The sequence below is a fragment of the Hevea brasiliensis genome, chromosome 9, assembly GCF_030052815.1.
Source record: "Hevea brasiliensis isolate MT/VB/25A 57/8 chromosome 9, ASM3005281v1, whole genome shotgun sequence".
NCBI lineage: Eukaryota > Viridiplantae > Streptophyta > Magnoliopsida > Malpighiales > Euphorbiaceae > Hevea > Hevea brasiliensis.
Genome location: NC_079501.1, coordinates 83,637,573 through 83,659,528, shown reverse-complemented (window position 1 = coordinate 83,659,528; position 21,956 = coordinate 83,637,573). Strand labels below are relative to the sequence as shown.

Genomic DNA, 21,956 nt, shown 5'->3' with positions numbered 1-21,956 from the left:
TAATTTTCTTCAATTTTGAAACAAAATTAAAAAATTATAAATAGAATTTAAATTTTGTTTAGGGATGTACGAACTGATTTTCAATTTGAGAAATATTATTACTCTTTTTTTTCCAAAGGTACAATTTCATTGCAAGGCCTCAAGAAGGCAAAAAGAGATTACAAAGTTGACTTGCTTCAAAGAATTACAATAAAAGAAATCATCAAGCACATTTGTTTATTAGACAATGAGCTGCCATGTTTCTTATCCTATTGACATGCTAAAAAGAGACGTAAGCTAAAGCTGAACTCAATTGCAAAATATCAAGAACAATGCTTACAATGCATGCTCTGCCTAACTTGAATTCCTGACAAGGAGTCAGCTTCAATGATCACTTGCCCAAATCCTCTTGATGCAGCTAAATGGACAGCTTCCCTACGTGCAAGAACTTCTAGGCTATGTAAGTAGCCATCCCAAAGGCATACCATTGGAGGAAGAAGAAAGATTCTCTCATAGGTAATGATATATATATATATATATATATATATATATATATATATATATATATATATATATATATATATATATATATTGAGGCCGAGTCTGTACTGTCTACCACTTGCCCAAGCCTGTTGGAGCCTGGACCAGTGAACGTGTCTAGTTATTAAATTAAAATTAACTGTTTAGGAATGCATTGAGGTTTCCAAATCAAAACCAATAACTTCTCTTTTATGGATACAAGACATGTGGAAGGGGAGGTACTTTAAAGAACAAAGATAGGTACATAACTGTGTGCAATGGGTATTTATAGAAGAAGTGCATGATAAATGAATAAACCGGTTTTTGGACAATACCTAATCAAATAAAAATTAGGTTCTATGGATGACTCCAATACCAGTGAGCTCATTGGTTGGCTGAATCTTTCTTTCCTTCATGAGAAACTAGAACTACTTGCTTTCCCATGTTACCGCCTGTGAAAAGGCCTACGAGGGCAGCAGGGCCATTCTCTAGGCTTTCTGCAATATCCTCCACGTAAATGATCTTGCCTTCTCTCATGTAAGCCAGTGCCATGTCCAAGTACTTGGGATACTTGTGATAAAATTCAAAAACTATAAATCCTTCAATACGAACCCGCTTATAAACAATGGACATCAAGTTGCTCACGCCTTCAGGTTTATCAAGATTGTATTGTGAGATCATTCCACAAACAGCAATGCGGCCATGGACTCTCATGTTAAGTAGCACTGCATCAAGCATCTTGCCCCCAACGTTCTCAAAGTAAATGTCAATACCTTCAGGGAAGTATCTGGTGTCATCAAAGAAACATGTCTAAGGGCCTGAAAAGATGTTGCCAGGGCATATAAGTGCTAGTGTGCTCTAAGTATTAACTATTAAATTATGTAAAACTTGGATTGCTAGGCCATGTTCAAGAATTTTTCCATGAGGAAAGTTTAAGAATTTTCCCATGATGTTGCAGAATGTTACTCCTCTTGTTCCTCTATAAGCTTCACTTGATGACTGCTTTCTGCTTGATAAAAACTATACATAATGCTAATTATATATGAAAAGAATTTACGAAAGCATGATAAATGTTCATGTCATGTTCAAGATGCCAAATATTTTCACAAAAGAAATTGTTTTTCTTTTTTCTAAGAATTGCTTGTACTGACCTTTTCAGAGCCGCATTCAGGTCAGGTTCCTCCTTATAATTGAAAGCATCATCGAACCACATCTTATTCTTCAATAAATCAACCTGATTTAACACAAAAGCCAGACAAAAATATATCTTTTAGATCTCAAATCAATGAATCAAACTCATATCCCCTTTTGCATTAAGCTCAAAGAAAGTATACCTTCTAAAATGGATCTTAATGGCAAAATGAGTCATTGCACAATACACTCTAGATAGTTGGAATTAAATAATAAATAACCAGGAAAAAAAAAAAAGGAACCCTGTCAAGTGGGGTCTGACTTGCCTTTTCTCTGCTTCCTGCACTTCCAACAACATAGCAACCCATTAACTTTGCAAATTGCCCAACGAGCTGACCAACAGCACCAGATGCTGCTGAAACAAAGACACATTCCCCTTCCTTAGGGGAACAAACTTCATAGAAACCAGCATAAGCAGTCAAACCAGGCATACCTATGTAAGAACAGGGAACACTAATAATGAAGAAAATAAATAAACAGTATCCTGCTAACTGGTGCAAAATTCTCAACTAGTACTACATTTACATCCAATTTTTTGGCTACATGACTAAAAGTGAATCGTTTGGGAAACCTTGGAATTTTTTTATTTGTACTAATAATATGATGAAAAGAACTTGATCAAAACCCACAAAGGACTAGATAGAAAACTTGTCCAATTTTGACCAATTATTTGTTTTTTAAACAGTACACTGCTAACTGGTCCAAAATTCTCAACTAGTACTACATTTACATCCAATTTTTTGGCTACTGTGACTAAAAGTGAATCGTTTGGGAAACCTTGGAATTTTTTTACTCTTACTAATAATATGATGAAAAGAATTTGATTAAAACCCAAAAAGGACTAAATAGAAAACTTGTCCAATTTTGACCAATTATTTGCTTTTTGTTTTAAGAGGGTGGCTTTGGAGTAACAACAAAGTTACTCTATTTGTGACTTGAAAGTCACAGTTTTGAACCACAAAAACAGCCTCTCTGAAAAACAGGGGTGATGCTACGTATATCAACCCTCCACATAGCCCACAAGTGTGATCGCCGTGCACTAGGTCACTTTTTTTTTTCCCTAATCTTGTCAGCAAAAATTTTGATCACCCATGATCCTCCTCGCAATAAAATCTGACCAATCCTGGTCATGTTCTTAATAGTCCAAACCATATGCATCATAAAGAAACAAACTTACAGGTTTACTTGCCCATCCATGTCCATCTGCCAAAAGCAACATGTAGCTTGAAAGAAGTCACAATCCAACCAGTAATGGTTGGTAATATCGCCATATTTAATACATTAGACTTGACATACATTGCAGAAAACGAGGGAAAATAACCAAAACAATGGCCATTCGTACTCATTTATGGCACAGACATGAACAAGCAGAAAATGATAACAATCAACTCACCAAGAATTCCAGTATAGTAGGAAAGAGGTACATCAGAGTTTGAGATTTTAAAGAGGGGATCAGGTCTTGTAATGAGACTGTATTCTTCCCATCCTGTTCTTCCCCAAACTAAGTCACCTCCCTTAAAGTCCGGGTGCCTGGAGTCCACAACTTTAGCCACTCCAATTCCATTTATTGGCTGCATATTTTCATCAAGGACAGATGAGATTAAGGGGGAAAGTTAAACACACAGAATACACATGAGAAGCATAGCTTATCTGACTTGGCAGTTCAGTAATGCTTAAAAATTCCCATGATTGAACAAATCCACTTAATGACTACATTTTCTTACCAAGAAAAATTAGAACTTGCAGTATTCTTTCAATATTCTGGAATTTATCCACAAGCCAATGCACTGGCAGTCCTGCCTGATAGGACAGGAGTTCAGATTCAAAGCTGACACTCCCTTCCTTTAAAAAATTTCAGATGAACTCACAAAAGAAAAAATAAAATTGATGGCAACAAACATAACTATCCAATCAATTATCATTTAATTAGTATTATTCTACCCTTCGAAGCCTTAATTAGAAAATAGGGGAGAAAATAAAGGAGGGATTCGTCCCTAAATATATAGAATAGAAGAAAGAAATTATTGTTTCTGAAATGATGAGCTTACAGAGCCAGAAAGTAGGCATGGTTTTAGCCATGCGAAATCGCATTGCGGGATCACAAGACAAGTAAAGATTCTTCACCAAGACCCCATGACAAACTTCTGGGACTTTCAACTTTATAGTCCCAGAATCTATATACAAGTCTGATTCTTTGGGAAAACCAGTCACATAGTCTCTCAGTATCACCTGATTGTTGCTCACAGCTTCTTCAGTGCTATCACTAGCCATTGCAATTATGGTAGTGTCTCCCTTACCCTTTTCTTTCTTCCACTTTACAGTCTCAGCAAGTCTCAGTTGAAGCTTTCTGGGTCATGTGTTTGGTTTCAGTGTATAGTTACTTTAATGGGTGAAGCAGCTGGTTTGAATTGACAAATAGCTACGTCTAGGGTGCATATTCGGTTTGCGCTGAACTCGAGTTGATAATTTTAATTTTGCCTTTTTTTTTAATTTTTTATTCATATAACACTTTTTAAGATTTTTATAACTCAATTATTATTATTATATAAATTAAATTAAATAATTAAAATTATTATTATTTATTAGTAAAACAAATTTAATGGAATTTATTTTAAATTAATTTTTTTAATAATAAATCTTTAGAAATTTATTTAATTTATTTATATATCATATAAAATATTTAGTTATGATAAAAATATTTATAATTTTTTTCTTTATCTTTAATAAATATACTTTCATTAATTTTGATAATTTTAAAAATTAAAATCAAATCAAAATATATTAATTTATATAATTTATAAATAATATAATTTAAATAAAAATCATAAAAATTAATCAAATCAGGACGGTTTCATGTATACCTCAACATCCACCTGTCGTTGTCTCGTTGGAGAGTCATTGTTGCCTCCGCGTGTCACTGCACACAACGCAATTACACCAACGGCATGTGAATTTCTTAAGGTTTAAAGTGATAATTTTAAATTGTTTATTTACCCTTTAATAATAATTGAGCAAATTACAGTTTAATTCTAAAACAAAATTCATAATTAAACTTCTATATTTGTAGATTAATATAATTGTAAGAATAAATTAATCTTTTTCCAAAATATGCCATTTCATCATATTTGACTATTGACTATATAAAAGGAAAAAGTAAAAGCTTATTTATTTCATAAAAAATAATTAATTTTCGCATTTAAAAAAAAAACATATTTTATGCTATTTTGTTACAAAAATTATTTTTATTGTTTAAAATATACTAAAAGTGTGCGCACAGTGGGGGGACACAAGATATATTCCGATTTCAATTGGATTACACCAAGGATCAGTCTAAGCCCTTACCTTTTTACATTAGTTTTAGATGAATTGACGAAACATATACAAGAGAGTATTCCTTGGTGCATGATATTTGCGGATGATATTGTTCTGATAGATGAGACACGAGAAGGAGTCAATAGAAAGCTAGAACTTTGGAGAAGTACTCTAGAGTCAAAGGGTTTTAAGTTAAGTAGAATAAAAACAGAATATATGCATTGCAAGTTCAGTGAAGGCCAAACTGGTGATAGGGAAGGAGTTAGTTTGAATGGAGTGGTACTGTTCTAAAGTAATCACTTTAAATATTTAGGCTCAGTCCTTCAAGCAGACGGGGGATGTGAGGAGGATGTTAGTCATAGGATTAAAGCCAGATGGTTGAAGTGGAGACGTGCCACGGGAGTTTTATGTGATCGTAAGATTCCCAATAAACTGAAAGGAAAATTTTACCGTACAACCATACGATCGGCTATGTTATATGGTAGTGAGTGTTGGGCACTGAAAGAGTCGTATGTATCTAAGATAAGAGTTGCAGAGATGAGAATGTTAAGGTGGATGAGTGACCATACTAGACTAGATAAAGTCTGTAATGAGAGTATTAGAGAAAAGGTAGGAGTGGTGCCAATTGAAGATAAGTTGAGAGAAGGAAGATTGAGATGGTTTGGTCATGTGAAGCACAGACATACGGAGGCTCCAGTTAGACAAGTAGAGCACATTAGGTTAGAGGATAGAAAGAAAAAAAGGGGTAGACCTAAGTTGACTTGGAGGAGAGTAGTACAACATGGCCTAGAAGCATTACGCATTTCTGAGGATTTAACCCAAAATCGTTCAGAGTGGAAAAAGCGAATTCATATAGCCGACCCTAAATTTTTGGGATAAAGGCTTAGTTGAGTTGAGTTGAGTTTAAAATATACTAAAAGTATTAATTTTATTTGAAAAATAAAAGAAATTATTTTTTATTATTTAAAATATATGGAAAAATTAATTTTATTTATAAAACTAAAAAAAAGTTTAGACTATAAAATTTATTTCTTTTGCTTTTTTACTGTTTTATTATATTTGAGAAAATTAATATTTAGTCTCTATATTTTAATGAAACTGATTATTTAATCTTTGTATTTTAAAAAATATATTATTTAATCTATGTGTTTTGCTTTTATTAAACTATTTAGTCTCCCATTAAATTTTTCATTAGTTAAATATTTTAATTCCAATTAAACTATTACTAGTCTCTCTATTTTAGTAAAAATAATTAGTTAATCTCTATACTTTACAAAATATATTAGTTAGTCCTTATAATTTAATTATATTAACTCTTTGGTCTCTCCTATTATTTTTTTTATACCCAAACTGTCTTGACTCTCTCTCTTATATCTCTCTCCTCATAACTCTTTCCCTCTTGATGAAGCCTGAATGTGTTGCTTCACTAAAATGGATCCCTTTTTTTATCATGCTAGCTAAAGGGACTTGGAAAACAAAGGAAGAATAACCAGAAGTCCACCACGGAAGTCCCTAGTGAAGACCTTTCGGCGCTCAAGTTAGAGGAGAGAAAATAGTAAGGTAGAGAGAGAGAGAGAGGGAGAGAGAAAGAGAGAGAGAAGAGGGTAGAGTAAAGAGACAGAGTATTGAGGGAAGAGAAGCAGGGTATAAAAAAAGGAGAGAGAGAGAGAGAGAACGTCTGAGGGGGGAAGAACTCTTTTTCATCCTTACCTGACTCTATTTATAAGGAAAAGTAATAGGGTATATTCTAAGGAGTATTTCTTATGGGATATATTCTTAAATAAAATGGATATATATTATATATGATTATTTTATAGAGTATCAAGTGCTCTTTTACTTCGGTATAAGTTTTTTTATGACTTGTACTAGAGTAAACTTTCTTGTCCTAAAGTTGCTCTTATTATAATTAATAACATATATTGTTATGTCTCTTGGATTATTTAATTTAATTCAATTTATATGATTTCTCTTAAGTAATTATAAAAATGAATTTTTAAAATTAATTGAACTAAGTGCACCCATTAAGCTAAAATATTTCATGATTTTATTTACTTCAAAATAAAATAAAATCGAAACAAGAGGTGGAACTTTATTTCAAGACAAAAGGTAGTAGTTGGCCTAGGAGGAGTAATTTATTCTTCCCTACTAAAGCAGGGTAACATTAAATGCAAAATGAGCTAAAATTAAAACCAAATTAATGAGCTAAAATTAAAACCAAAGGCTATCTCAACTTTCTAAAAAATGGTTACACTTGAAAGTGTGCTTATTAAAATGCTCTATAATGGTAAGGATGACATATGTGAAGGCATGCAACATGTGGCACTTTTGCAATCTCTGTTAAAGCTAAGGCAACCAACACTTGATGGCAACACGATAAATTGCTCAAAAAATATGTTCAAATATGTTCCGAGCTTCTTCATCCTAAGTTGACTTAAAATTTCTACACATGGAGAATTTCTATGCCCGACCCATCTTGAGCATAAACGTGAGTGTGGAGAGCTTCAGGGACATGACCCACGCAACCATATAGTCTTGTCAATGATCATCAATGAGAGTATCAAGTCATCTCATTTGTGACAACCGCATTCGTGACTTAGACCATTGGTTGAAGCTTATTCATGCGGGAACAATTTATATACTTGTTAAATTAGCCTGCCGACTTGTACAATGACAAATAATATAAGTAAAGGCCTTATTCAAGCTGTCACTTAAAGGTTGAGCACACCAGTCACAATGTCGTTAAGCCTGACACTATTTTAGATGACCACATTCGACAAGTTTAACCATTAGAGGTCGTATCTCATCTTGTCATCTCTCTCCAGATGGCTAGCTTCCTACATGCTCTTACCCATCATGTATTTGGGATAAAGTCATCTATCCAACTATAAGCTTTCCCAATTCAAAACTATCCGAGCACTCTTAACGAGTATCATAGCAACTCCTTTGACAGGTCTATCTCTTACTCTCCACATGTTATGGACTCTTCCCAACAGAGATTTTCAGAAATCACGATCGAAGGATAAACCTACGGTGTCGATTTTTGATTGTTTTCATATTTTTTTGGAGTATTTTCATCTACTTTTAGCTTAAGTTATGCATGGACCAGCGAGGAGTAGGGTTTAGGAAGCTTAAAAATAAGCTCCCATGGTGGAATTAAGAGAGAAACAAGAGAGGGAGAGAGGGGGCGACATGTGTTGAAGACGAAGACTAAAAATTGTTTTCTTTTATTTTGTTATTTATTGGTATTTATCCTTAATTTGACTTGGTCAAATAGATAAATTAAATGGAAATTATTTTTCACATCATGCTTATGTCACTTTGGTGATGTCATTAATCCTTATTTTCTTTTCTTTTCTTTTCTTTTCCCTTTCTTTTTCCTCACTTCTTTAATTTAATTCTATATTTCAAAATTTTCATTTCTCAAATTTTATTGGACAGTTAGGTCATGAGTCACCTCTAGAAGTGAATTGACCAATTTGCCCCTCCCCGGTCTGATTCGGTTTGCAAGTTATTCAATATTTCTTTCGGATCCCAGACCTAATTATTTGACCTGCTTAAAAATTCTTTTCTGTGATTTCTCTTTTCCACTATGTTCGCAATAGTCCTTAGGACCGCGGCGTCACATTTTTCGATTCAAAATTTGAGTTGGGACTGACCTCGCAGTCACTTCCCGAGAAGGTCTCCCATCGCTGTGACTCCCAGCTCATTTAACTTTTTATGCTTTGTTTTTCTTCTTTATATTTAACTATTTGACAATTACTAATTATTTATATTCAGGGCTTATCTAAGTGTCTTAGATGTGATTCTAATTCTCTTAATTGTCCGAATCGACACCGGTCACCGGAATAGTATAATTTACCAGACTATGCAAATAAGGGTGTTATAATTCTCCCCCCCCCCCCCCTAAAAAGAAATTTCATCCTCGAAATTGTGTCTATTATCTGTCATCAAATAGTCATACGTGTTCTTTTCTCATGTTTTTCTCACATTTCTACATAGCTTCATAGTGTAAATAATAGTCCATAGCACTTTAACCAATACTATTTACCTAATCATTGGTCCTCTATCCATTCTAATCAACAGTCTTGCTAATATTCGTAACATTTCTTTATTACATCTGAATTAACTATTTAACTTTTTACTTCCATAACTCTTTTATCTATCAATATTCAATAATTTATCGTATTCTAGGTGATGTCTTTCGCTAACAAACTCTTCCAAAACTTATTCTAAAAAGACTAGTCACTAACATATCTAAATTGATTTTTATACATATATATATTTTAGTTAAGAATTGCGAAAATACCAGCAACAATGTCAGAAGTCTCATCCTCGTCCCTCTGTCGCATAGTGTATACTCTAGCTGGAGCATCACCTTGTCCTGGCTGATTCACAGTACTCTGATTTCCAGGTGTACTACCCCTACCTCTGCCTCTGCCTCTACCAACTGATGGTGAGCTCTTTGGGGTAAAAACTTGGGCTGATCCTTCTGACGTAGTAAATGATCCATAACGGCATGGACTTACACAATCCTTAGTGATGAGAATCAAGCTACATCCACGCCAAAGGATTTCATCCAAGGTCCAATTACTAGAGCTAGCTTTTGAGGTAGAGTTAGGCAGGTTCATATCATTTGGTATCAGAGCCTCACTCTGTATGGGTCGGTGGGCCATGTACAAAGGTTCCCTGACATTCTTCAAGAGAAGTCGGGGTGAACGAGTCATGACCCCTGTTGCTTCACAAGGACGTTCAGTCTAAAGGGATCGGGAATGATGCATCCCACATCGGTTCTGCAGGGAGGTCTTGAGTATTATATATATGGGTTTGCAAACCTCCCCTTGTGAGCTAGCTTTTGAGGTGTTATATATATAGAGCTAAATCACTTCAGAATTTAATTTGTGAAATCTTAAGGAGCAAGGATTATAAGTTGGAATGGCATGAAGAAAATTATAAAGGATTAAATTTGGTGAAAATTAAGCTTGAAAGTGACTAGGTGTCATGTGGAGCATTAGGTTACATGGAATAACCTGTGGACATGCTGGCACCTTTTTGAAGGAATATTCCTTGCTGTTTTATAACCACCTCTCTTTTTGGACTTAAATGCCCTTATTTGCTGCTGTATTAAATTTGCTTTTTGTTGGGAGTTTTTAGTCTTTTGATAGATTAATTTTTGTTTGGACTTAAAGCCCCTTACAGCTGTTACTAAAGTAGGGATATTTTTGTCTTAAACTTTGAAGCCAAGAGAATATAAATACAAGTGTAATGAGAGAGTGGAGGACACACTTTGAATATTAATGAAAGATTGTTTCTGCTCCATTAGTGAGTAAATTGGTTGTTGCCTTTGTTCTTGTGAAGCTCATTAACTTGCTGAGATTTCTATCTTGCAAGGTTTAATGTGCATAATATTCTTGGTTTATTCATTCTCCATATGAATTAGGTCAAGAATCCCATTTATGATATTTTCTTTGAATTACACAACAATCTGATTATGCTGGTTTAAAGAATCAAATTCATACATCTTGATTTGGTGCTTTCCATATTGTTCCTTTAATTCTTGAATGTGGATTTTCAAGTTACCAATTACTTGAGGGTTCACATCAGTTTTGGTATCAGAGCAAAGGGACGTCCAAACAAGGTAGATTCTCTATTTGCTTCTTATTCTTTGTGTTTGTTACCTTTTTCATATTTGCTGTTTGGCTCTAGTTCCATATTTGTTTCTTCTTCTTCATCTTGCATTTGGTTCTTTCTTGCTAAACCTTGTTTTGCTTCTTATTGTGTTTCTGTTATTCACATTTTTGTTCATTGTATGCTTGACCGAAATTGGCTCTTGGGGTTTAGTATGACTTGTTTGTTTAAAAATTTGTTTTGTTGAGTTTGTCTTAGGATTTTGGGTTAATCAAGCCAAAGCCATTATTCTAGCTATCTATCTTGCTTCCTTCATTTTGATATCAAGCATGAGAGATTACTTGGGTCATTGAGTTCGACTTACCTATTAGGCCTGAAACTTTACAAGCATTATTTGGGTGTGTTTAAGACGTTGGGTGTAAAATTTAGGGGTTGTTTGATATTGTTTGCCTACTGAACCAAAATTTTTCGGCAGACCCAATCAAATTAAGTTCACATAGCAAATAGACCCAACAATTCCTGAAAATTTACAGGGTGTTTATAACCCACTTCAGTAGTTTCCAAATTAAATTTCAGCTTAAAATTCAACCATTTGTGTGGGGAACCAAAATTTTGCGGCAGAATCGATCAAAATAAGTTCACATAGAAAATGTACCCAGAAATTTCTGAAAATTTACCGGGTGTTTATACCCCATATCAATAGTTCTCAAATTAAATTTCAGCTTAAAATTCATCCGTTTGTGTGGGAGACCAAAATTTTGCAGCAGACCCAATTAAATTAAGTTCACATAGCAAATCAGCCCGGAAATTCATGAAAATTTACATGTTGTTTTTGCAACATTTGAGCTATTCTCAAATTAAATCTCAGCTCAAAATTTAACCGTTTGTGTGGGGAACAAAATTTTGCGGCAGACACGATTAAATTTGGTTTACATAGTAAACCTGTCAAGAAAAGCTTGAAATTCTAGCAGCAATTAGTCAGTATTGAGTTGCATTTACCTACTCAATTTCAGATCAAAATACACTCGTTTGCTTGGTGATCCTAAATTTATGCAATTTTTGGTGTATTGTGTGAACTGCTAGTAATTGTGATAAGTTGGTGGCAAACTTGGATATTTAAGCTTGATATCTCTTCTTTAGGTTGTCTCTTTTCCAGCTTACTACTCTTTTATTTTGGTGTCTTCTTTCTTGATTCCTTATTGCATTACATTTCCATACTTGAGCTTTTCTTTTCTTGACTTCTTGAGTCACATTATTTCTTTTTTTTTTTTTTTTATTACTTGTTTTGATCCGTCACGTTCAAGAATTTTATTGTGTGTTAAATTTTTGTGAGTACAGTCTTGGTTTGAGTTACTTGAGTTTGATAAGAACTTGTGGACATAGCAAAGAGAGGTAAAAGGCACAGAGTGGTGAGTTCATAAGAGGGGAAAAGCCTTGTTGAGTTAAACACGAGTGGAGTGTCCCCTGTTGAGTGTAAACACGTAAGGGAGTGAGTGAGGTGCTTTCTTTACTCTAACCATTTTCTTGCAGGTCTGAAAACACGTCTAGAAGGGGTGATGGTAGTGAGAGGGAAGGTGAAAATCCATTCTACATGCAGGCTGTCAGACAACAATTTGAAAGAATGAATGTTGTGTGCAATGGAATCATAGATAGGTTGGAAAGATTGGAGCAAAGAGATAGGCAAAATGAGAGAAGGCCAAATAGGAGGGATCTTGTACCTTCAATAGTTGAATCTGATGAAGATGAGGTTGATAACTATGATTTTGAGGTTGAAAGACCTAGGAGGGGTAGATATGAGAGAAGAGCTGAAGATAGGAGGAATGGGGATAGGAGGATAAGAAGAGAGGAAAGAGAGAGGAATAGGGTAGATGACAATATTAAAAGTATTAAAATGAGCATCCCTTCTTTCCAAGGGAAAAATGATCCGGATGTGTATCTAGAATGGGAAAGGAAGGTAGAAGCTGTCTTTGATTGTCATCACTATTCAGAGGAGAAGAAAGTAAAGTTAGCAGTGAGAATTTCTTGATTATGCTTTGGTATGGTGGGGATCAAGTGTTGATTAGTAGAAGGAGAAATTATGAGCAATCAATTGCAACTTTAGGTGAGATGAAAACTATAATGAGAAGGAGATTTGTTCCTAGTCATTACTATAGAGAGCTACATCAGAGGTTACAAAGATTGACTCAAGGTTCTAAAAGTGTTGAAGATTATCATAAAGAAATGGAAATTGCTATGATTAGAGCAAATGTAGAGGAGGATAGAGAAGCCACCATGGCTAGATTCTTGAATGGGCTAAACAAGGAGATTGCTCATATTGTTGAGTTACATCACTATGTTGAGTTGGAGGATATGGTCCACATGGCTATGAAGGTAGAAAGGCAACTTAAAAGCAAGTCAAAATTTGGAGGAAATGCAGGTACTTCTTCATCTTGGAAGTCTAACTGGAAGAAGGAGGATAGGGAAAAGGCTGTTAGCAAATATAAGAAAAATGAGGAAAAGGAAAAAAAGGTGGAGAAGAAATTTGTAGAAAGTAAAGGAAAGGAGGTTGCAACTACTACCCGAAATAGAGATGTGAGGTGTTTTAGGTGTTTGGGTAGTGGACACATAGCTTCTCAATGCCCTAACAAGAGAGTCATGGTCATGGGAGAAAATGGTGAAATAGAAACGGAGGAGGAAATTGTGATTGATTCCACATCTTTAGGGGAGGAGGATGCAGAGGTAGAATATGCTACTGAAGGAAGTGCTCTAGTGACTATGAGAGCATTAAATACTCAAGTAAAGAAGGATGTTGGTGATGAATTGCAAAGAGAAACAATTTTCCATACAAGGTGTCTTATCCAAGACAAAGCTTGTAGTGTCATCATTGATGGGGGAAGTTGTGCCAATGTTGCTAGTACTATTTTGGTGCAGAGATTAGGGTTGAGGACTTTGAAACACCCTAGACCGTATAAATTGTAGTGGTTGAATGAATGCGGTGAGGTGAAAGTAACAAAACGAGTGCTGATTTCCTTTGCAATAGGAAAGTATCAAGATGAGGTTATGTGTGACGTGGTTCCAATGCAAGCTGGCCATTTATTACTTGGCCGACCATGGCAATTTGATAGAAAGGTGATCCACGATGGGTATAAAAATAGGTATTTTTTTTGAAATGAATGGAAGGAAAATTATTTTGGCACCTATGACACCAAAACAGATTTATGAAGACCAAACAAGGCTTAAGCAAGCAATGGGTGAGGTAAAATCAAGAGTGGCTGAAAAGAGAGCAGAGAAGAAAAGAAGGAGTGAAAAGAAATTGACTGAAAATGTTGTGAGTGAGCAAGACAAGGGTGGTTGTGAGGAAAGAAAAGAGAGTAAAGAAAACATTCCAAGAGTGCTTGAAAAAGGTGAAACTTCGGCGCAAAAGGAGAGCTGTGCGGAAAGAGGGGAGAGAAAATTAAGCTTGTATGCTAAAGGAAAAGATGTGAATAAAGCCATGTTTTCCAACAAGCAAATGTTATTAATTGTGTTTAAGGACTCTTGTTTATCTACATCTGACCTTGACCCCAATTTGCCTAGTGTTGTTGTCTCCCTTTTGTAGGAATATGAGGATGTGCTACCTGAGGAGATTCCAGCTAGACTACCACCTATTCGAGGGATTGAGCACCAGATTGATTTTGTACCTGGAGCAGTTATTCCCAACCGTCCAGCCTATAGAACTAATCCTGAAGAAACCTAAGAATTACAAAGGCAAGTTGAGGAATTGCTAGCTGTCGACACCATATTTTGGCCGATCCCCAAAATCAACAAGACTTTGAAACCGATCCCCAGCACTAGGTCTCCCTGGGCCAGCCAATGACATTTCCGACTTCTCTTCATTTTTCTTTACCAGATGACCATATTTCCGAACTCTCCTTAAAAGGAATTGAATCAATGCTAAGTCCTAACATTCGTTAAAGCCCTGCCGATCTCTCAAATCATTTACCGATCTCTCAAACCCGCTGTCGAATTTCCGGACCCGTCGGGTATATCCCTGATCTCTGTTGATAAATGAAGTGAACTAGCACTAGATCTTTTCTTACCAGTTTTATAGCCGATCTCCTTTTCGAAAGATCAAGAGCTAAGGTTTTGGTTCGGTTTAACAAGGGTTCCGATCTTAAGTTTTCAAGTTAAATTTTCAATTTTAATCAAGTCCCGTTCAGCATTTCTTCCCCACCGATCTCATGCTTATTGTGCTTTCCGATCTCTTATACTTAGATTAATAATTGCATTTTTGTCTTCTTTGTGCTCATACAATCAAATACTCAGACAAACAATGGTTTAAAATGTTCCGATCACAACCCTTCATTGAACAAAGAGGCATTCCATTTCATTTCATAATTTGTACAAGTTATTCGGCTGGGGGATCACCCCCAGCCTGATTTACATTCTGCTCACTCTCTCTCTCACCCTCGGCTTCCTCCTCACTGTCCTCATCGTCGCCTCGGGGCAGTCGGCCATCCAGAGAAGTCCTCTTGAGTAGCGCTTACGAGTTCATCAAGAGGTCCTTGTGAGCATTCAGATAGGCTCGGCTATCCCATCACCATCTCTTCGTCTTTCTTCTTAAGCTCCTCATCCTTCGCCTTAAGCTCCTCGTCTTTCTCCTTAAGCTCCTCGATGAGTTGGGCGACTGGCCAGCTCGTTGGCTGAAGTGCTGGACTTCTCCGAGAGCCCGATCCCTTCGGCCGGGACACGAGTGCATTCGGCCACTGTCTTCATAGTACTTTGCCGTCCCTCAACTTGAGATATATAATCCCGGCGGATGAGAGTTGGGATCGGAGGAAGCCAATTCCTGATTTTTCTTCCCGATCTCCTTACCTGCACTGGACCTTTTCCCAAACCATGGTCCGATTCACGGGCACTCCACATTCGGACTCATGGAGTGAGTCAAGATGTCATCAAGGCGCTCGAGGATAGCTGTCCGATCCTCCGAAGAAAGATGGAAGACCCCAAGACTTGGGCAAAGCGGGTTCTCCGTCTGATCGGTTATTCTTCAAAGACTCCATTAACTCAGGCGCCACGAGAGGAGGTCCTCCCAGAAGATTGAGAAGGCCCCCTTTCCGTGCTTGGGACAACTGAAAGAGTCGGAGGCTGCTCTTCCGATCTAGGAGGAGATCGGACAGCTTCAGTGGACGGCAAATCCGAAGGTGGAGGCGGGTCTCCTTGTACTTCCCCAGGTTCACGACCAGTGTTGAAGCATTTCGAATGCTTCATCTCCTTTATCTTCCGGAGATCTCCCTTTCCTTCTTCCGCTTCCTAGAACCCTCATCACCCGCCATACCGCACAAAGAAAAGGTTAGTGAGATCGCTAAGGTCGTGAAGCGAGATATAGAAAATACCAATGCCGAGGTCGAGAGAGTGGAAGTTCGCGGTCTTGGCGGTGAGCAATTGAATAGTCCAATGGTGCGGCTCGGCGATCCGTGCATCCAAACAAGAATACTTTTGAGTGGCGGCCTGACTCTTCAGATCCATCACTATTAAACTTTCCTCCTGACTCAGGGTAATGTGCTTCGGAAGCAAGGGCCCCTGGTACCACCATTCTGGGGAAGTCCTCAGCGGCTCGGATCTTTGCTCCTCGGAATGAAGAAAGCGGTTCTTCCAATTCTTAAGGGATGAGGCGGATCGGAAAAGAGCATAATGAGGCTTACTGAAAGAACCAGTGTTCGTCATCCTTTCAGCGAGTTAGTCTGTGCAGCTTGGTGAACACCTTAGCCGTAGGTCTGATTCCCTTAGCTCGGCATAGACCTCGGAAGGCTACCAAGATCCGCCATGAGTTGGGGTGAATTTGAACAATGCATGCTCGGTGAAGTTTTAAGACCTCCTTGTAGAAATCGTCTAGAGGGAACCTCGGCCGGCCTTTCTTGTTCCTCGTACACCATATCGATGTCATTCTCTTCAAAGGTGTTATCGACACGATGATCGCCGTGGCACTTGTTTAGGTCGTACGAATCTGGACGAATATTCTATTCTTTGCTAAACGATTGTAGATCGGTTACTCGAAGAACCGACGGTAGCTCGTCTATAGGGAGAGTCTCTCTCCCGAAGAAGGTGCGAGCCTTGATGGTATGACCCGCCCAGAGTTGGAGCGGAGGCCACAGGAGGTTCTTGTTGAGCGCTTGGCCCGTGCCTCTTCGTCATCGGGCGATGACCACGAACTGAATGGAAGGAGAGCTCGCCGCTCTCTGACCTTCGGCACCGCTCATTTTCAAAAGAAACAAAGAATTTAAATTAAAAAGAGGATCAAAGCCCTTACTGGAGTCTGATCGGCGTCGGAAGAACTTGAGAAAATGAGAGAGCTTGAAGTTGTGAGCGAGGATTGAAAATGGAATGAGAGAACAATTGGCTAACCCTCCTACCCCTATTTATACTAGTCAGAGCATTTAATGCTCGCGAGGTTCTAAGCGGCGCATCGATTGGTGGGACTCGGCGGTGTTCGACACTTCTCTCAAATATCCGAATGTTGGAGATCGGTTAATTGGAGATCGGCATAATAAGTTAAATATTTTGAATAAAGGATCGATTAAGTGTCATTCGTAAAGAACCAGATCGGATAACCACATTAGAGATCGGAAAAATAATCAATGCAAAAATAATAAGATGATAACAGATAAAATAAAGTCTTTATTTTCAAAAGATCGGATTACATCATTTGGGCGATCTCTAGGATCGGATTACACTAACATTGGATCACATCATTTCGTGATCTCTAGAGATCGGATTGCATTGAAAATAAAATACATCATTCGGCGATCTCTAGGGATCGGACTACAATAAAGGTCTAACTACATCATTTGGGCGATCTCTAGAGATCGATTACATTTAGGATTACATCATTTGGGCGATCTCTAGAGACCGGTGGAACATCCTATCTAAAGGCCTATGTCAAAGCCTAGTCTCGTGTGAATCAAAAGCGTGTTTGACAGAGAGCCATTGTTGACATCGGATAGATGTGCGGCTCGGATGGGGTGACTATGACTCCCATGAAGATGAGAGACATCGTCACCGATGTTACCACCGAAACCGACCAGCCGGAACACCCAATGTGGAGAAAACCGCTCGGAACACTCAATGTGATGAGAAACTGAATGAACTCAGTTGAGCGACTCGAGATCGGTACAACTAAGGTCCGCAATACAGATCGGTCAAATCCAGTCCTCTCACCATCGTCAGTAAAGGTCATTCGATCACCGGGATCGTGAATTTTCAGTCGGTGAGTAAAGAAGTCCATCGGAAAAGATCAAAGCCACGATTATAGCGAACTTCCACCGAGCGGCTAGAAACGAGGAAAGTAAGAAAGGAAGAGAGGAAAATCGGATGAAAGAAATGTCTCTATCGACGGGAGTATATATAGGGAAAATGAGCATTTATTCTTTGGCGAAAAAGCAGCGGCGCTTGGGAATCGAGGACAATTAATACTTTGACAGACCGGACTGAAGAAGGGAAAAGATCGGAATAGTAGATCGGAAGGTGGGAGACCAGCATGAAAGGTCGGAAAGAACATGTGAAAGAGATCGGAAGAGGAGGAGGATCGGTAGGCAAAAAGAATAAGACAAATTCCAATAACCGTCATCAGAATCAGAGCCGAGGTAGTTAAGGCGTTGCAGACGAGATCTCACCGCATGCCTAAGAATCGCACGCAATGCGGCAGTGCGCGGTATGTCATGATCCTGTACATCCCAATCTCCACCGTTGATCCCACTTGTAAGGACAAACCGGAACCCTTAGATCAAGAGAGAAGGCAGCGATGCAGCGTCTTTCGGTCTTAGCCCTCGGATCGTTCCGGACAAGGAAATTTGGGACTGTCAGATGGAAAGAAGAAAATGACAAATATTATGAAGAGTGATCTCAACCATTCATTTTGATTCTCTTTAATTCCTGAACCTCCGATCATGTCCTTCGAAATCTCGACCCTCCATCTCCCTCAAACAAATCCTGACCCTTCACGAAGAGCACCCGATTCCTATAAATACCTGCATAAAAACTGTTCAAAGGACGGGCAAAAAAAAAAAAAAAAGACAAGAGGCTGTTATTATAGCAGAGGAACTCTGAAATTTCATTTAGTTTGCTACTCTGCTATTTAGAAGTGTCGATCAAAAAGACTTTTGAAACTAGTTTTCTAAAGTGTTTTTCTTGAAAAGATTCTGAATACTGGAACTCTACATTTCCAGTTTATTCATTATCTGGTCACACTCTCACTTTCTGCCTTTTATCATCTCTGTTTTCATTGTCCAAGCTCAACTTCATTCCACTCGGTTCTTTTCATCTTGATCTGATCGCATTCTAGCTAAGCACCCTCCAGTTCACGAGGAACACCACCCCTCAGGCCAATCAATCCGTTGCCTTATCACTATTTGACACCCCATAGTTATTTTAGTAGATTTGGCTCCTTACAGTTAAGAGCTCATACTACTGTTTTATTAAGTGCTTACATTTACTTTCTGCATTTTCTTTGTTCTTCGCACATCTGTGACTTTCTACTTTTGCACAAACGATCCCCAAAGAATGTTACTATAAGAGCTCATACCACTGTTTTATCGAGTGTCTGCATTTACTTTCCGCATTTTCCTGTGTTCTTCTTACATCTGCAACTTTCTTCAAGATTATTTTTGCACAAACGATCCCCAAAGAATGACACTCCCAAATCATCTATTTAGTGATCAGTTCATTTTTATTAATCTTCATCTTTTTTTGAAAGCAAGTTTTCTAACTCCTAGTAGTATGTAAGTGGTTGGGTAAGCGTAGGTAATCGCAACTCAAGGGTCTCTTTTAAAAGAGAACATGAATAACACGTCGGGAAGATAGCCAAACTATTAGGCCGACGTAAGCGACAATTCGACAAAGATGTCATAAAGTGGAATAAGACCAAAGTAAGCGAAGCAGTAGATCGGTCATTAATAGATATTGGTAAAATGAGCATGGAAGGTCGGTAAATCAAGTTTAGTTTCCTCTATCTAGTCAAAAGGTATCGAGAAGCCTTATCCCGACATCTTAGAACGCCGTAATCCTTAGCTTTAGGCTCTTATGCCATGTAGTTGAAATTAAAAATCAGGAGATCGGAGAAATCCCTTCGTGCTCTGTTGTCTGAAAGAGATCGGAAGAGAGTCCTTATCAGGTCTCCTTCAAAATTTTAATAAACATTAAATAGGGATCGGAGGAGAGTTATTATCCGGTCTCAACACAAAACATTAATAAAAAACTCTAAAAGAGAACGGAGGAGGTTTCTTATCCGGTCTCACATCGAAATTTTAATAAACATTAAAAAGCGATCGGAGGAGAGTTCTTATCAGTCTCAACTCAAAACATTAATAAATAACTCTAAAAGAGATCGGAGGAGGTTCTTATCCGGTCTCCCTAAAAATTTTAAAAACAACTTAAAAGAGATCGGAGGAGAGTTCTTATCCGATTCTCACACCCGTTCACTAAGGTTGTCTCATTTACTTATGTATCTGGGTGATCCAAATTTAGTGAAAAATCAAATATTCCTTTTACTAAAAGGATTAACATTGCCATCCAAGCCCTCCTAACTAATTTATAAAGAATGCAGAATTAAATCTACTTACCCTTATTAAGGGATGAGGTGGGGTGCCTAACACCTTCCCCACCCGTTTACGGACCCCGAACTTAGAATCTCTGTTTTGAAGTGGTTTCATTTTTAATTTAACTTCTCAAATGGTTTTCTTTAGTTTCCCTCAAAACTAAGGTGGCGACTCCTCACTTTTTCCCACTTCGGTGAGTGATCGTCCAGGCGACCGCAAAATCTATTGCGACAGCTTGGCGACTCCACTGGGGAACATCCCCGGTCTAGTGGTCCAAAAGTAGATTTAATTTTGTCTGATCAAATTATAGTTAGATGGGCTCACTCGGCGATGTCTTATATGTTAATTATTATTACTGCTAACTATTTTGTTTCGCCTGTTCTATCTCTTACAGTGCTCTTCATTTCAAAAAGGAAAAAAAAAGGAAAAAAATGGAAAAATAAAATCCCCCTAAATTGGGAAGAGGTAAAGGTGTCCCTTCACACACCGAACACTCACACAATGTCCTCACACACTATGGTCCTAACCCGGGCTTTCTTACCCTTTTAGGAAAGTAGGAGGGAGTCATGTAGCGGTACCCGTGGGTTTTACCCCGTTAGTATCCGTGAAGGCTTCTGCTCAAATTGAAACTCGCTCTATCCACTGTGATACTCGTGGAATTTTCCCGATAACATCACAGGGGTAGAATGGGGCTCTACTGTTTACAGTAGGGGCAATTTGGGAACCTGTGGCTTTTAGAAAATTAGTTCCTGAGCTAAACTATCACAATAGTTGAAGGCCGTAGTAAACTACCTCATAAGATAGAACTATCCAGGTAGGTAGCACTCACCCGGTGTTAGGAGTCTCCCTACTATAGGACAAAAGGGGCATACTTTCTCTTACCCTATTCTGCTTTAATTTCCTTTTGTTCATTTCTTTTGAGGGTAATCTTGAATCCTACTAGAACACCTACACATTTTCCTACTTTGATAAATGTGTACGTGTCACTCTGTCAACAGTATGATTCAAAATTACCCTAATTTGTCTTACTAACGAATTTTCTCACAGGCATTACCAAACCAAGAGTGCAGAAAAGGATAGGCATCATTTTTATCATGGCATCCTCGAGTCGATCGTGAAAAGGTTGAATGCTAAGTTTTGGTCTAAATCAGCTCATAGTCCGGTACCCTCGCAAAATGATGCTTCCGAGGCACCTGCTAGCTCGCTACCTTCGCTAGATCTGAATAAAATAGAGGTCAGAATGAACAGCCTAGAGGGTCTGTCTAACGGATGGAGGTCGCTTCCCGATCAGGCCAAGGTACGTTTTGAAGAAGTACGGGAAGATTGCAACCTTAATGCAAGTCAAGGTCCAAATCCGGCATTAAAAGCCATGTTGTCGGTTTGGAATCCTAAGTCAGGTATTCTCTTTCAATGACATTGATACGGTCCCCACTATGGAAGAATATCGGGCATTCTTGGGGATCCCATACTCATTGCGAAGCAGGATCTACTTACACCTCGAGCATAGGCAAACACAGAAGCGGTTGGCACATATGTTGGGTTCTCCCCGGAAGAAGTAAAGTCCAAAGAAAGCGTCAAGGAAAAACACATGGTTGGTATTGGACATATCTCCGAAATGTTTAGATCAATGCCTCCATGAGAAAGCAGTGGGGCCGGGTTTGATGGCTCTCGCTTTGGGAATCTACGGTCGATTCTGTTCCGGGACCATTGGGAATCATAACACTTGCAACGCGGTGGAAGTGTTACGGATGGTGGAAAGGCGTGATTAATCCAATACTG

The 21,956-nt window shown here is 38.0% G+C and overlaps 1 pseudogene; it reads right to left on the bottom strand.

Annotated features, from left to right (window-relative positions):
• Positions 1 to 640: 640 nt before the first annotated feature.
• LOC110645840 (2-alkenal reductase (NADP(+)-dependent)-like) lies at positions 641 to 4,080 on the bottom strand (annotated as a pseudogene).
• Positions 4,081 to 21,956: the final 17,876 nt, after the last annotated feature.